The sequence below is a fragment of the Lemur catta genome, chromosome X, assembly GCF_020740605.2.
Source record: "Lemur catta isolate mLemCat1 chromosome X, mLemCat1.pri, whole genome shotgun sequence".
NCBI classification, from domain to species: Eukaryota; Metazoa; Chordata; class Mammalia; order Primates; family Lemuridae; genus Lemur; species Lemur catta.
The window spans coordinates 267788-280628 of NC_059155.1; positions in this window are offsets into that span (position 1 = coordinate 267788).

Consider the following 12841-nt stretch of genomic DNA (forward strand, 5'->3'; position numbering starts at 1 on the left):
CTCACTTTATTTTTATTTTATTTTTATTTTTTGAGACAGAGTCTTGCTCTGTTGCCCAGGCTAGAGTGAGTGCCGTGGCGTCAGCCTAGCTCACAGCAACCTCAAACTCCTGGGCTTAAGCAATCCTTCTGCCTCAGCCTCCCGAGTAGCTGGGACCACAGACATGTGCCACCATGTCCGGCTAACTGTTTCTATATATATATTTTAGTTGGCCAGATAATTTATTTCTATTTTTAGTAGAGACGAGGTCTCGGTCTTGCTGAGGCTGGTCTTGAACTCCTGACCTCGAGCAATCCACCCACCTCGGCCTCCCAGAGTGCTAGGATTACAGGCGTGAGCCACCGCGCCTGGCCTAAAAACTCACTTTAAAACAAACTTTCCTAGTGAATAAATTTCAATCATTTAAATTACCTTTTTTATTATTTACACATACATAAAAATTTTCTAATTTATTTTAATAGGTGACTAATAATATTAATAGCAAGCATTTTGCGTGTTTTCTGTTTCCCAGACATAATGCTAAGGACTTTACATATAATCCTACTAAAGACCATGTGAGAGAAGTATAGATAATCACATTTTATACAAGGGAGAACTTAGAAAAATTAACTTGATTAAAAGTGACAAATCTATTAATGCTTGTGCTGGCATTCAAATTGAGGTATGTGTTCCCCAAAACCCTTCTAGGTCCCCCATGGAGTTCATAATGAATAACAGGAATGGATATGTTTCACTATGCACATAGTGAGACTAAGGAAGCAAGCATCCAGAATCAATTCCTATACCACTGCCAGCTTTAAGCAATTCACATGATACAATAGATTGTTTTAAATGAGCAGGAATCTTACATTTAGAATATTAAAAGTAGAACATATGAATAAGATATTGTAAATGATCACTTAAGTTGCTTTGGTTTATGTATTTAATAATAAAGCTACATTATTATAATTTTCTCCTTATTCATAAAACGTTGTATATGTGAGGTCATAGCATATTTTCTTCCCTGTGGTCTCATCGATATGTACATTGTATAGGAATTAAAAGGGCTTTTAATCTTATGTGATATGGAAAATTTCCAGTCATGTTTAATTAAGCAGGAACTAAAATGGTTGTGGTAATGACTAATAGACCTTAATACCCTGAGTTATTTTTCCCCTAGTTCTGCACATTTGGGACTGAGTGGCCTGTCAGAAAGACATACATTGTCACTATGCTACTATCCTGATATTGATTTTTTCTTTTATTTATGAACTCTTATTTATTTTAATGTGTCTTCAAACAGTAACAGCTACAAAAGTGACAATTTTCCATTGGGACCTGTTCCTTTATATAATATGAAGCAATAATCAATTGGTAAAATTTAGCTTATTAAACTAATAAGAATGATGAAAAGATCAATGGAATAAGGATTATGTGAAAATCATTTAAATGTGTGAGAAAAGAAAAGGCCATGACTTGAAGAATGCTGGATGTACTGAATTATATTTTCCTTCTACATGCTTTCAAACGTGCTATATACTTTATTTCTTACAATATTAGTGTCTATCATTATCATAACCATACTAAAAATGAGGAAACAGAATCCCAAAAATATATATATATTTTTTTTTGAGACAGAGTCTCACTTTGTTGCCCGGGCTAGATTGAGTGCCGTGGCATCAGCCTAGCTCACAGCAACCTCAAAATCCCGAGCTTAAGCGATCCTCTGCCTCAGCCTCCCGAGTAGCTGGGACTACAGGCATGCGCCACCATGCCCAGCTAATTTTTTCTATATATATTTTTAGTTGGCCAGATAATATCTTTCCATTTTTAGTAGAGACGGGTTCTCGCTCAGGCCGGTCTCGAACTCCTGACCTCGAGCGATCCACCTGCCTCGGCCTCCCAGAGGGCTAGGATTACAGGCGTGAGCCACCGCGTCTGGCCCAGAATCCCAAAACTATTAAGTGAACTCATCAAGGTCATGGTGCTAGTATGGGTTAGAACCAGGATACAATTTTATTGACTTTACCAAGTATTGCCTCAGTGTAGCCAATGGCAGGGAATGGACATTAGTATTCATTGTGGTGTTTTATTTTCAATTATACTTTTTTTGAGATAACTGTAGATTTCACATGTATTTTTAAGATATAATAAGGAGGGATCTGGTGTACCCTCATCCGGTTTCCCCCAATGGTAACATCTTCCAAAGCTTTAGTACAACATCATAATAATGATATTGACATAGATACAGTTCAGGTGCTGAACATTTCCATCATCTCAAGGACCCTACATGTTGCCCTTTCATAGCCTCACTCATTTCTCTCCCGCCCCCACCCCTTCTTTAGTTCTTGGCAACCACTAATTTGTTTTCCATTTCTATAATTTTTTTATTTCAGGAATGTTATATAAATGCAGTCATGTAGTATGTAGTGTTTTGATATTAGTATTTTGCACTCAGCATCATTCTCTAGAAATTCATACTGGTTGTTACATGTATCAATAATTTCTTTTTATTGTTGAGTAGTAGTCAATGACATGGGTATGATAGATCTTTTAACTATTCATTTGTTGAAGTACATCTGGGTTGATTCAAGGTTTTGGCTATTATAAATAAAGTTGCTGTGAACATTTGTGTACAAATTTTGCATGGACACAAGTCTCTATTTATCTGAGATAAATGCTAATTAGTACAGTTGCTAGGTCATATGTAATTGTATATTTAATTAAAAAAAAACTTAACCAACTTTCTCAGAGTACTGACCGTTTTACATTCCTTGGGAGGTTGTGTTTTTCAAAAACTTTATCCATTTCCTCTAGATTTTATAGTTTTTGTGCATAAAGGTTTTCATAGTAGTCATGGATGATATTTTGTATTTCTGTGGTATCAATTATAATGTCTCCTTTTTCATTTCTGATTGAGCTTATTTGAGTCCTTTATTTTTTATTTCTGATTAATTTAGCTAGTGATTGGTTGATTTTGTATATCTTTTCCAAGAAGCAACTTTTTCTTTCATTTATCCTTCATATTGCTTTTTTGATTTCCATTTCATTTAGTTCTGTTCTGATCTTTGTTATTTCTTGACTTCTGTTAGCTTTGTGGTTAGTTTTTTCTTCTTTTTCTTGTTCCTTGATATGCGACATTAGGTTGTCAATTCATTATCTTTCTGTCTTTTTGATGTAGGCATTTAAGGCTATGCATTTTCCTCTTAGCACTGCTTTTTACTATGTCTTGTATATTTTGGAAGCTTGTGTCATCTTTGTCTGTCAGTTTGAAAAATCTTTTGATTTCCATTTTGATTTCATCATTGACCCATGAATGGTTCAGCAGCAGATTGCTTAATTTTCATGTATTTGTATAGCTTTGAGAGTTCCTCCTGGAATTGATTTCTAGTTTTATTCCTCTGTGGACAGAGAAAATACATGGTATGATTTTGATTTTTTTTGAATTTGTTGAGATTTGCTTTGTGGGCTAACATATGATCTATCTCAGAAAATGTTCCATGTGCTGATGAGAAGAATGTATATTATGCAGTTTGGGGGGACAATGTTCCATAAATGTCTGTTCCATCCATTTGTTCTAGTGTCTTGTTTAAGTCCATTCTTCCTCTTTTGATTTTTTGCCTCTGTGATTTGTTCAGTTCTGTCAGAGGAGTGTTGAAGTCCCTGGCTATTATGATGTTGCTGTTTATTTCTTTGTTTAGATCTAGTAGAATTTGTTTTATGAATCTAGGAGCTCCTGGTGTTAGGCACATATATATTTCAAATTGTTAAATCTTCTTGTTAATTTGCTCCCCTTATCATATTATGGCTGTCTTTGTCTTGTTTTAACCACTGTTTTTTTTAAAGTCTATTTTATTTGATGTGAGAATCGCTAGTTCTGCTCTATTTTGGCTTCTATTTGCATGGAATACTTTTTCCCACCCCTTGACCTTGAGTCTATGAGAATCATTGCAAATTAAAGCATAAATTTGGGATTTGCTGTTTTAATCCATTCAGCCAATCTATATCTTTTAAGTGGAGCATTGAGACTATTTACATTCAATATTAGTATTAATATATGAGATTCTGTTCTGTTCATCATATTGATTGTTACCTAGTTACTTTGTTTTCTCCCTTGTGTTACTATTTTATAAAAGCTATGAGTTTTATCTTTTGGGTGTTTTTACACTGGTGTGTATTGATTGTCCTGTTGCATGTATAGAACACTTTTAAGCATTTTGTGCAGGGCAGGTCTAGTGGTGACAAATTCCCTTAGTGTTTGCTTAACTGGGAAATATTTTATTTCTCCTTCATTTATGAAACTTAGTTTTAAAGGGTGCAAAATTCCTGGCTGACAGTTATTCTGTTTAAAAAGACTAAAATGGGATCCCAATCCCTTCTGGCTTGCAAGATTTCTAGTGAAACATCTGCCGTTAATCTGATGGGTTTTCTTTTGTAAGTTACTTGTTACTTTCATCTTGCAGCTTATAGGATTTTCTCCTTAACCTTGACTTATCCCAGACTGATGACTATGTGGCTTGCCTATTTGTTATAAATCTTCCAGGTGTTTGATGACCATCTGGATGTCTAAATCTCTAGTTATACCAGGGAAGTTTTTCTCAATAATTCCCTCAAATAGATTTCTTATGCTTTTTGCTTTTTCTTCTTCTCCTTCATGGATACCTGTGATTCTGATATTTGTTCCCCTACTCCCATATTTCTTGGAGAGATTGTTCATTATTCTTGATTGTTTTTGCCACATTTTTGATTAACTGGATTAATTCAAAACCCTTGTCTTCAGAGTCTGATATTTTGTTCTTCTGCTTGGTCCGGTCTGTTGTTAAAACTTTCTACTGTAATTTGAAATTCCGTAAATGACTCTTTCTAGCAATTCCGTTATATTATTTTCTTATATTATCTATCTCTTTAGTGAATTTTTTTCATGTCCCCTTTTTTTTGTTTGTTTCTTTGTGTTGTTTTCCAACTTTCTCATCAATTCCATTGATCTTATTTGCCATCCATATTCTGAATTCCATATCTGACATTACAACAATTTTCTTTTGTTTGGAGTTTGTTGCTGGAGAGCTATTGTGATCCTTTGGGGGGAGGGTGTCAAAACAGTCTTTTTTATCATGTTTCCTGAGGTTTTATGCTGAACCCGCTTTTCTCTGCTCAAGACAGTCAGTTTTGTGGTACACCTGTTTTCTCTGCTGGTAACTCTGTTGCTCAGTGAAGAGATGAAGATGTCCCTGGATTATGTACTCGAGTCCTACTCTAGAAGATTAACCAGGTAGGAGGATAGATGCGCTGTGAGTCTTTAACATTTCTGCTCTCCCACATCCCCCCATTCTCCTGTGGTTGTCATGGGTGGCTGGCCTTTGGTCTTTTCCCATGTGCAGGCTCCTTCCCCATGTACCTCCAATCCTGCTGAGTGGGTCACCCCACTTCCCTCTCCATCATGTTGGGGGCCTTCTGTCATCTCTCTGTTGATTCTCAGTGCTCTTTCTTAGATGACTATTCTGAAAGTGAATATCCACTAATCACTTTTGTTGTTCTCTATGAGAGTGGTGTGTGCAAGCTTCTACTAGTCTGCCATCTGGGCCCCTCCCTCCTCAATTTTCCAAAGAACATTAAATTTTAAGGCTCCAGAATAATCTTGCTTTACACCACATCCCGCTTCTTAGATATACTGTGGGGGGTGGGGTGGAATTGGCCCACATAGCCTTGGGAAGCCCCACCCTTATGGCTTTGCTGGGCTTAAGCCATGGCTTAAGCTCTCTTGGGTTGATATTGTAAGCTAGTGGCCCTACAGTTCTGTGGTCTTGGTGATGATCCCACTTACATGGCTCTACTAATTATCACCCTACTCTGACTCCACATTTCTGCTTGGCATTGCCCTAGTAGGGGCTCTCTGTGGTGACTCCTCCCCTGTGACAAACCTATTCCTGGGCCCCCAGGCTGTCCACAGTATCCTTTGAAATCTGGGTTGAAGAAGTCATGCCCCCGTAGCTCTTGCATTCTGTATGCTTGCAGAATGATCACCACATGTATGCTGCCAAGGCTTCTGGACTCTATCTTCTGGAGCACTGAGCTTAGAAGGCAGAGGTAAGAGTCCAGGAAGGACAAGATTACTATAATTCATAAGGCAGAGGAAAGACTTCCACAACAAGCACTCCACAGTCCCTAGAGGGTTCTTCTTAGGTTGTTAGCTGAAGTACTGATCAGAATATGCATGTGAGGAAACTACATGAAGTTAAGGAAAGATCCACCTGAAATGAGCAGAGAGAATAATTTCTAGGTTTCACACAGAGCTGAAAAGATTTCATGTTCCCACCAGCCACAGAAGAAAACCTCACAATTCACAGGGAATTGGAAAGAGTAGTTAGATGGATATTACTCTAGTATTGGGAAAAACTTAGCCCCAGATGAAAGGTTGTTCTGGTCCAGTATAACAAAGATTAAATGTTAGACTAGAAAGTATCAAGTGTTTCCAAGAAGCTTTAGTGTGTCCCTACCAAAAAAAGTGCAAATGATACACACACACACGCATGCACACATATACACAACGTTATGAACAAATTCACATTATTTACCATCCACCTCAAAATTACTACCCACATTGAGAGGAAAAATACAATTAAAACCAACTGAGAAATGATAGGCTTGTTTTTGGAGATTCGTGGTGTTTTTTTTTCTTGGGGGGGGGCAGAAATTGATAAACTTATTCTAAAGCATGTATGGAAATTGAAAGGAACTAGAATAACCAAAACAACATTGGCAAAGTAAAAAAAAAAGTTGAAATATATATACCACCTGATTTCAAGACTCATTATAAAGATACAGAGTGGTACTGGTGTAAAGATAGACACATCGATCAATGGAACAGAATAGAAAGCCCAGGGAAAAATGTACACATATGGTTAGCTGATTTTCTACAAATGTTCCAAGGCAATACAATGAATAAAATTATTCTGTTCAGCAAATTGTGCCATAATGATTGTCTATCTACATGCAAAAATTGAACCACAGGCCTGTATAAAAAATTAACACAAAATGGTTCATGGACATAAATAGAAAACCTAAAAATTTTAAACTTTTAGGAGAAAGTCTGCGTGACCTTGATTTAAGGAAAGATTATTTCTACACCAAAAGCATACCATAAAATAAATCCATAAAAAAACTAAACTCCACTAATTGGGCTTCATTAAATTTAATTTTTGCTCTTTAGAACACACTGGTAGGGAATGAAAAAAGAAGCCACATACAGGATGAATATTTTAAGGCAAAATATTTCCAAATGCAAGCACACCTAAAAATGCTCAACATCAGTAGTCATTATGGAAATGGAAATCAAAACCGAAATGAGATACTGCTACATACTCATTAAAACAGCTAAAATTAAAAAGACTAGCATACCAAGTGTTTGTGAGGATGTAGCGTGACTGGAAATTTTATACATTGGTGAGTGAAAAGCAAAACAGTACAGTCATTTTGGAAACTAATTTGTCACTTTGTTAAAAATTTAAACAATATACTCAATGATTTCACCCATCCATTCCACTCCCAGGTATTTACTCAAGGGAAATAAAAGTATATATCTACAAAAGTACTTGCACACAAAAATTCATAGCAGCTTTATTTGTAATAGCTCAAAATGGGAAACAACCCAAATTTGTACCAACAGGTGATTAAATAGCCACTAAAGTGAATGAACCATTGACCCATGCAACAACATGGGTGAATCTCAAAATAATTATAGACGGTGAAGAAGTCAGACAAAAAATAGTACATGCTGCATGATTCCATTATCATAAAGTTATAGAACATTCAAATTAATCTTTAACCCCCTTGGTTAATTATATTCCTAGGTATTTTATTTTCTTTGTAGCTATTGTGAATGGTATTGAGTCTTTGATCTGACTCTCAGCTTGACTGTTATTAGTATATAGGCATGCGACTTTGCTGAATTTATTTATCAATTGTTGGAGTCTCTTGGTGGAGTCCTTCAGTTTTGTTTTTTTCATACGTACAACCAGCCTATGTCTTTTGAGAGGAGCATTCAGTCCATTAACATTAATGTATGGCATTGATAAGTGTAATATTGTTCTGTTCATCCTATTGGGTAGTCCCTTGTTGCTTTGTTTTACCTCTCGTTCTATTGTTGTTTAAGAGGTGTGAGTTGTGGGGTTCTTGTTAGGTGATTTAACACTGGTGGGTATTTGTTGTGCTGATTTGTGTATGCTGCTGTTCTGAGTATTTCGTACAGGGCAGGTCTGGTCATGGCAAATTCCTTCAGTGTTTGCTCTTCTGGAAAAGATTTCATTTCTTCATAATTGTGAAAATTACTTTTGCAGGATACAAAATTCTAGGTTGGCAGTTGTTCTGTTGAAGTCAATTTAAGATGGGGCCCTAATCCCTTCTGGGTTGAAAGTTTCCACTGAGAAGTCTGCAGTTAGCCTAATGGGTTTTCCTTCATAGGTCATTTGATGCTTTTGTCTTGCTGTTTGTAGAATTTTCTCCTTCATTTTGACTGTGGCCAAGGTGGTTACTATGTGTCTTGGAGAGGACCTATTTGTTATGAATCTTCCCAGTGTTCAATGTCCATCTTGTATCTGTATGTCTGAATATCTGATGGTAGCAGGAAAGGTTTCCTCAATAATTTTTTCAAATAGGTTTGCCATGATTTTAACTCTTTCTTTTTCTCCCTTAGGGATACCTATAATTTGAATGTTAATTCACTTCACACTTTTGCATATCTTTCTCACTGATCACTTAGATTTTTTATATTCCTTTCTGCCTCTTTGAATTATCTTCAAATTCACTGATTGTTCTTCTGTCATCTATTTTCTGCTACTAAGCCAACCTAGTCATTATTTTTAGATTTTAGATATGATATTTTTAGTTATAACATTTTTAGTTGGTTCTTTTTACATTTTTCTCTGCTGATATTTACTATATTTTCATTCTTTATTAATATATTTTCCTTTAACTCATTAAACATAATTGCAATAGCTGCTTTAAAGTCCTATTTAATAATTCCATCATCTGGGTTTTCCCTGAGGCTAGATCACATTTTCCTGACCTTAGTATGTGAAGTGATTTTGAATTTTTATTCTTATTGTGACTATTGAAATATGGAAACAGGGTTCTGTTATTACTCTGAAGACCATTAATATTTTGGAATTAATATGCAATTAACTTGGTTAGACTCAAAGTGAAAACTATCATGCCTTTCGTAGATTCAAATCTCACTTCAGTTTTTGAAACAATACCTTCATATTGCTTTTAGGTTGGATGAGGCATGTGTGCTTCAGGATTCATCCAGAGACTTCAATTGGATTTAAACATATAATTAGAGTTTCACCTTGTCTAGTACTCCCAGGGTTCTATTTGCAGGTATCCAGCAACTTGGTTGTCTCAGACTCCTTCCCCCGCTTTCTCCAGAAAGAAATGTTTGTTTGTTTTTTTGGAGTTGTATCCACTAGACCAAACTTCAAGGCAAAGCTTGTATATACATGCATGCACATACAAACCAGACAATTCTTTCCATGACAATCACTTGCTTTAAGTTTTGAACCCCTTCCAAAGTTTGCCTGCTTCTGTTCAATCTGCAGAGTATTCAAGTAGTGATTTTCAAAGTAATTTATCCAGTGTTAATAACTGTTATTTTCAGAAAGATCCATTTGTTAGAGGATCACTCCTCCATACTGGAAGTGGAAAAGTGATTGTAATGGAATAAATTTTCTGGTGTGTATGTGCATTTTCTTTCATAAAACACATTTTATTCTTTTTTTATTTAAAATTGAGAACATAAAGCCAACATCAATTTTACTGAGTTAGGAAGCCATGTCTGATTTGTAAATCTCTGTTTCTGAGAAAATATTTAGCATCAAACAGCCAGTGGTCTTTATTTTACTCCCCTTAAGAGTTGTTTGCTCAGACTTTGATAATAATGGAGTTTAGCAGCATCAGTTGGAGACATTTCATAAATATGATACCCTGAACTCATTGGCTCATCTGTAGTCACAAGACGATGCCCATTCTCCTCATTGAGGTACATGAAACTTGTTACAAACTAATCTCAACCTCCTCCTACAGTGACATCTCCTATCACCCCATCTGTGCTATATAATCCAGCCACACTTATCCTTAAGAAGTCTAAGTTCTCTCAAAACTACATTCATTGCACATGTTATTGCTTTGGCTAAAACTAATGAGTTTAACCCTCCAGGAACAGCTAAAATAGCATGTCTTTTATGAAGCCTTCCTCAAACATCTCATCCCATTTTCTCCCTCCTCCAGCTCACACACCTATTTACACATACCACTTATTTTATTGCACTTATTACAGTGTGTTATGCATTTTATATCTGGTAAACTCTGCATCTCTAAAGGAAAAGGGCATGCCTTATCTATTTTTCTATCCTTAAATCCCAGCATATTATATGGCACATGGTAACCATTGAGTTACTGGATGAATGAATCAAGGATGAATGAAGTTCAGTCACCACACACACACACACACACACACACACACACACACACACACACACACACACGCACACACACTAGAAAGCTGTAGCAAATTGTTCAAGATTAGTTAAATGGAGAAGTCAGGATGTGAATACAGATCCATCTCTTCCAGAGTTTATGCTCTGTTCTCTATGTCATGAAGAAAATTTTGCTCATTAGGTGATAAATAGAGTTAGAGTTGGACAGGAAAACAAAAAAATATATAATTAATGAAGCTGAATTATGAATACAAGTTGTTTCAGAAATAATCACAAATTTAGTGACCGTGTAATTACATTAGATTCACTTGAGATATAGTAGAATAACTATTCTAGCAATAAATAGTAGCTATAATGAACAAATGCTCAGTGCATTTATCTACTGCATACTAATAAACTATAGTCCACATATAAGAGTAGTTGAAATGGGAGATATTGGTTAATGGCTAAAAAGTTAAAGTTATGCAAGATGAATAAGTTCTGGAGATTTAATGTGTAACAGGGTGACTATAGTTAACAACACTGAATTGTATACTTGAGACTTGCTAAGGTACATCTGAAGTGTTCTCACCACACATACACACCCAAAAGAAAGAAAAAAATAAAAAAAATGGTTACTATGTGAGGTGATAGATATGTCAATCAGCTTGGTTGTGGTAATCATTTCACAATGTATACATATATCACAACATCAAATTGTATACCTTAAGTATACACAATTTTTATTTGTCAATTATACCTCAATAAAGCTGAAAAAAGAAAATATAAGTCAGCACTATTGGTTATTAACAACTTCTAAGGGGATTTGAAACTGGAAAAGATGCTTTAAAAGGTATATCTTTATTAAACAGAACAATCAAAACATAGAGGGATAAAGTCAAATCTAGAAGCAATTATTTAGCTTTTTTCTGTGCATCAGTGCACTTCAATTGCTATTTTAATAGTATCAAAAGTGTGTATATAGATGTAAATTGCAAAGATATATTTTGCATTAAATTTACATATGAATTTAGAGCACTGCTTATGACAAATATGTAATATTCAGCATATTCCGGAGCTGCAGGGTTTGAGATATTATCAAAAGGATCTTTCACCTTTAAGTATGAACATTGTACATTCAAATAGACAAAGTAAAATGTTTGAGTTACATGCTAGGTGGAGAAGCCCCATAATAGTAAACCGTTTTAAAACCATGACAAATAAACAGATAGTGTCATGAATAAAAGCGTAATTATTTTTATGTTTTTAAAAAAATATATTTTGGTTATCTAAGTAAAATATAGTAATAATTCCTCATCTCTGCCTGAGGCAGTGGAGAGGTGAAAAGAAAGTCACTCCCACTTTACAATGAAGATGAAACAAGTCTTCAAATTCATAATTTTTCATGAACTCATGAGAGATTTGAGGTTGCAGGACAACAAACTATCCCAAAATTCAAAGAGAATTGTGAGCACTGGCTTACTTTAGAGACAACACAAACAGAAGACAGTAAATAGAATTTACCCAGGGGGATTGGCGAATTGGTAGAAACTGAATGGACACTAGCAAAACTAGGAATCCATGAAGACCACAAAAACTGGGGGAGTCTGGAATATCTTGAAGGATTTTTTTCCGTGTAACTCACTGGGTGTTCACAAAGATTGTAGAGAGCCCTTAGAAAGTTCCTCTTATGGTGCAGATAAGAGGAAGGCGAACAGCAGCCACTGTGAGAGTTCACTAAATTCCACTCAGACCCTTCTTGTTATCCTTATGGATGAAAATACTTAATCTCTGTGTATGTTGGGGGATGGGGAGAAAAAATATTCTTACACTTAGGGCACTGGTGCAAATCCATTGTAGCTGGGGCAAAGGAACAGATAAACTCTATTCTAGCGGAGGAATGAGTTCTGGGGCCAAAGCCACAGCTGGAGGAAGAATAGAGTACTGAGAAGGACAGACAGACCCCTGCCTCCTAAGGCTATGCTGTCTGCCTGTGAAGCATTGAAAAGGATATAATGTTAGCAATATCACTTCCACGGCATTTTTGTAAAAACTATGTAACTTCGGTCTATTCATGATAAGGCATCAGAAGAAATTAAATCGAGGGACATTCTACAATATGCCTGATTAGTACTCTTCAAAACTTTCCATGTTCTGAAAGATAAGGAAAGACTGAGGAACTGTCATGGATTGAAGGAACTAAGGAGACCTAAATGCAATGTCCTGTCATGGATTCGATCCTGAAAAATTAGTTAAACAAACAAACAAAACACAAACACCTCATAGAATCTGAATTCTGAATATAGTCTATATTTTAGTTAAATATATTGCACAAATTTCAATTTCTTAGTTTTCATAACTGTTCTGTGGTTATGTGAGATATTAACATTAGG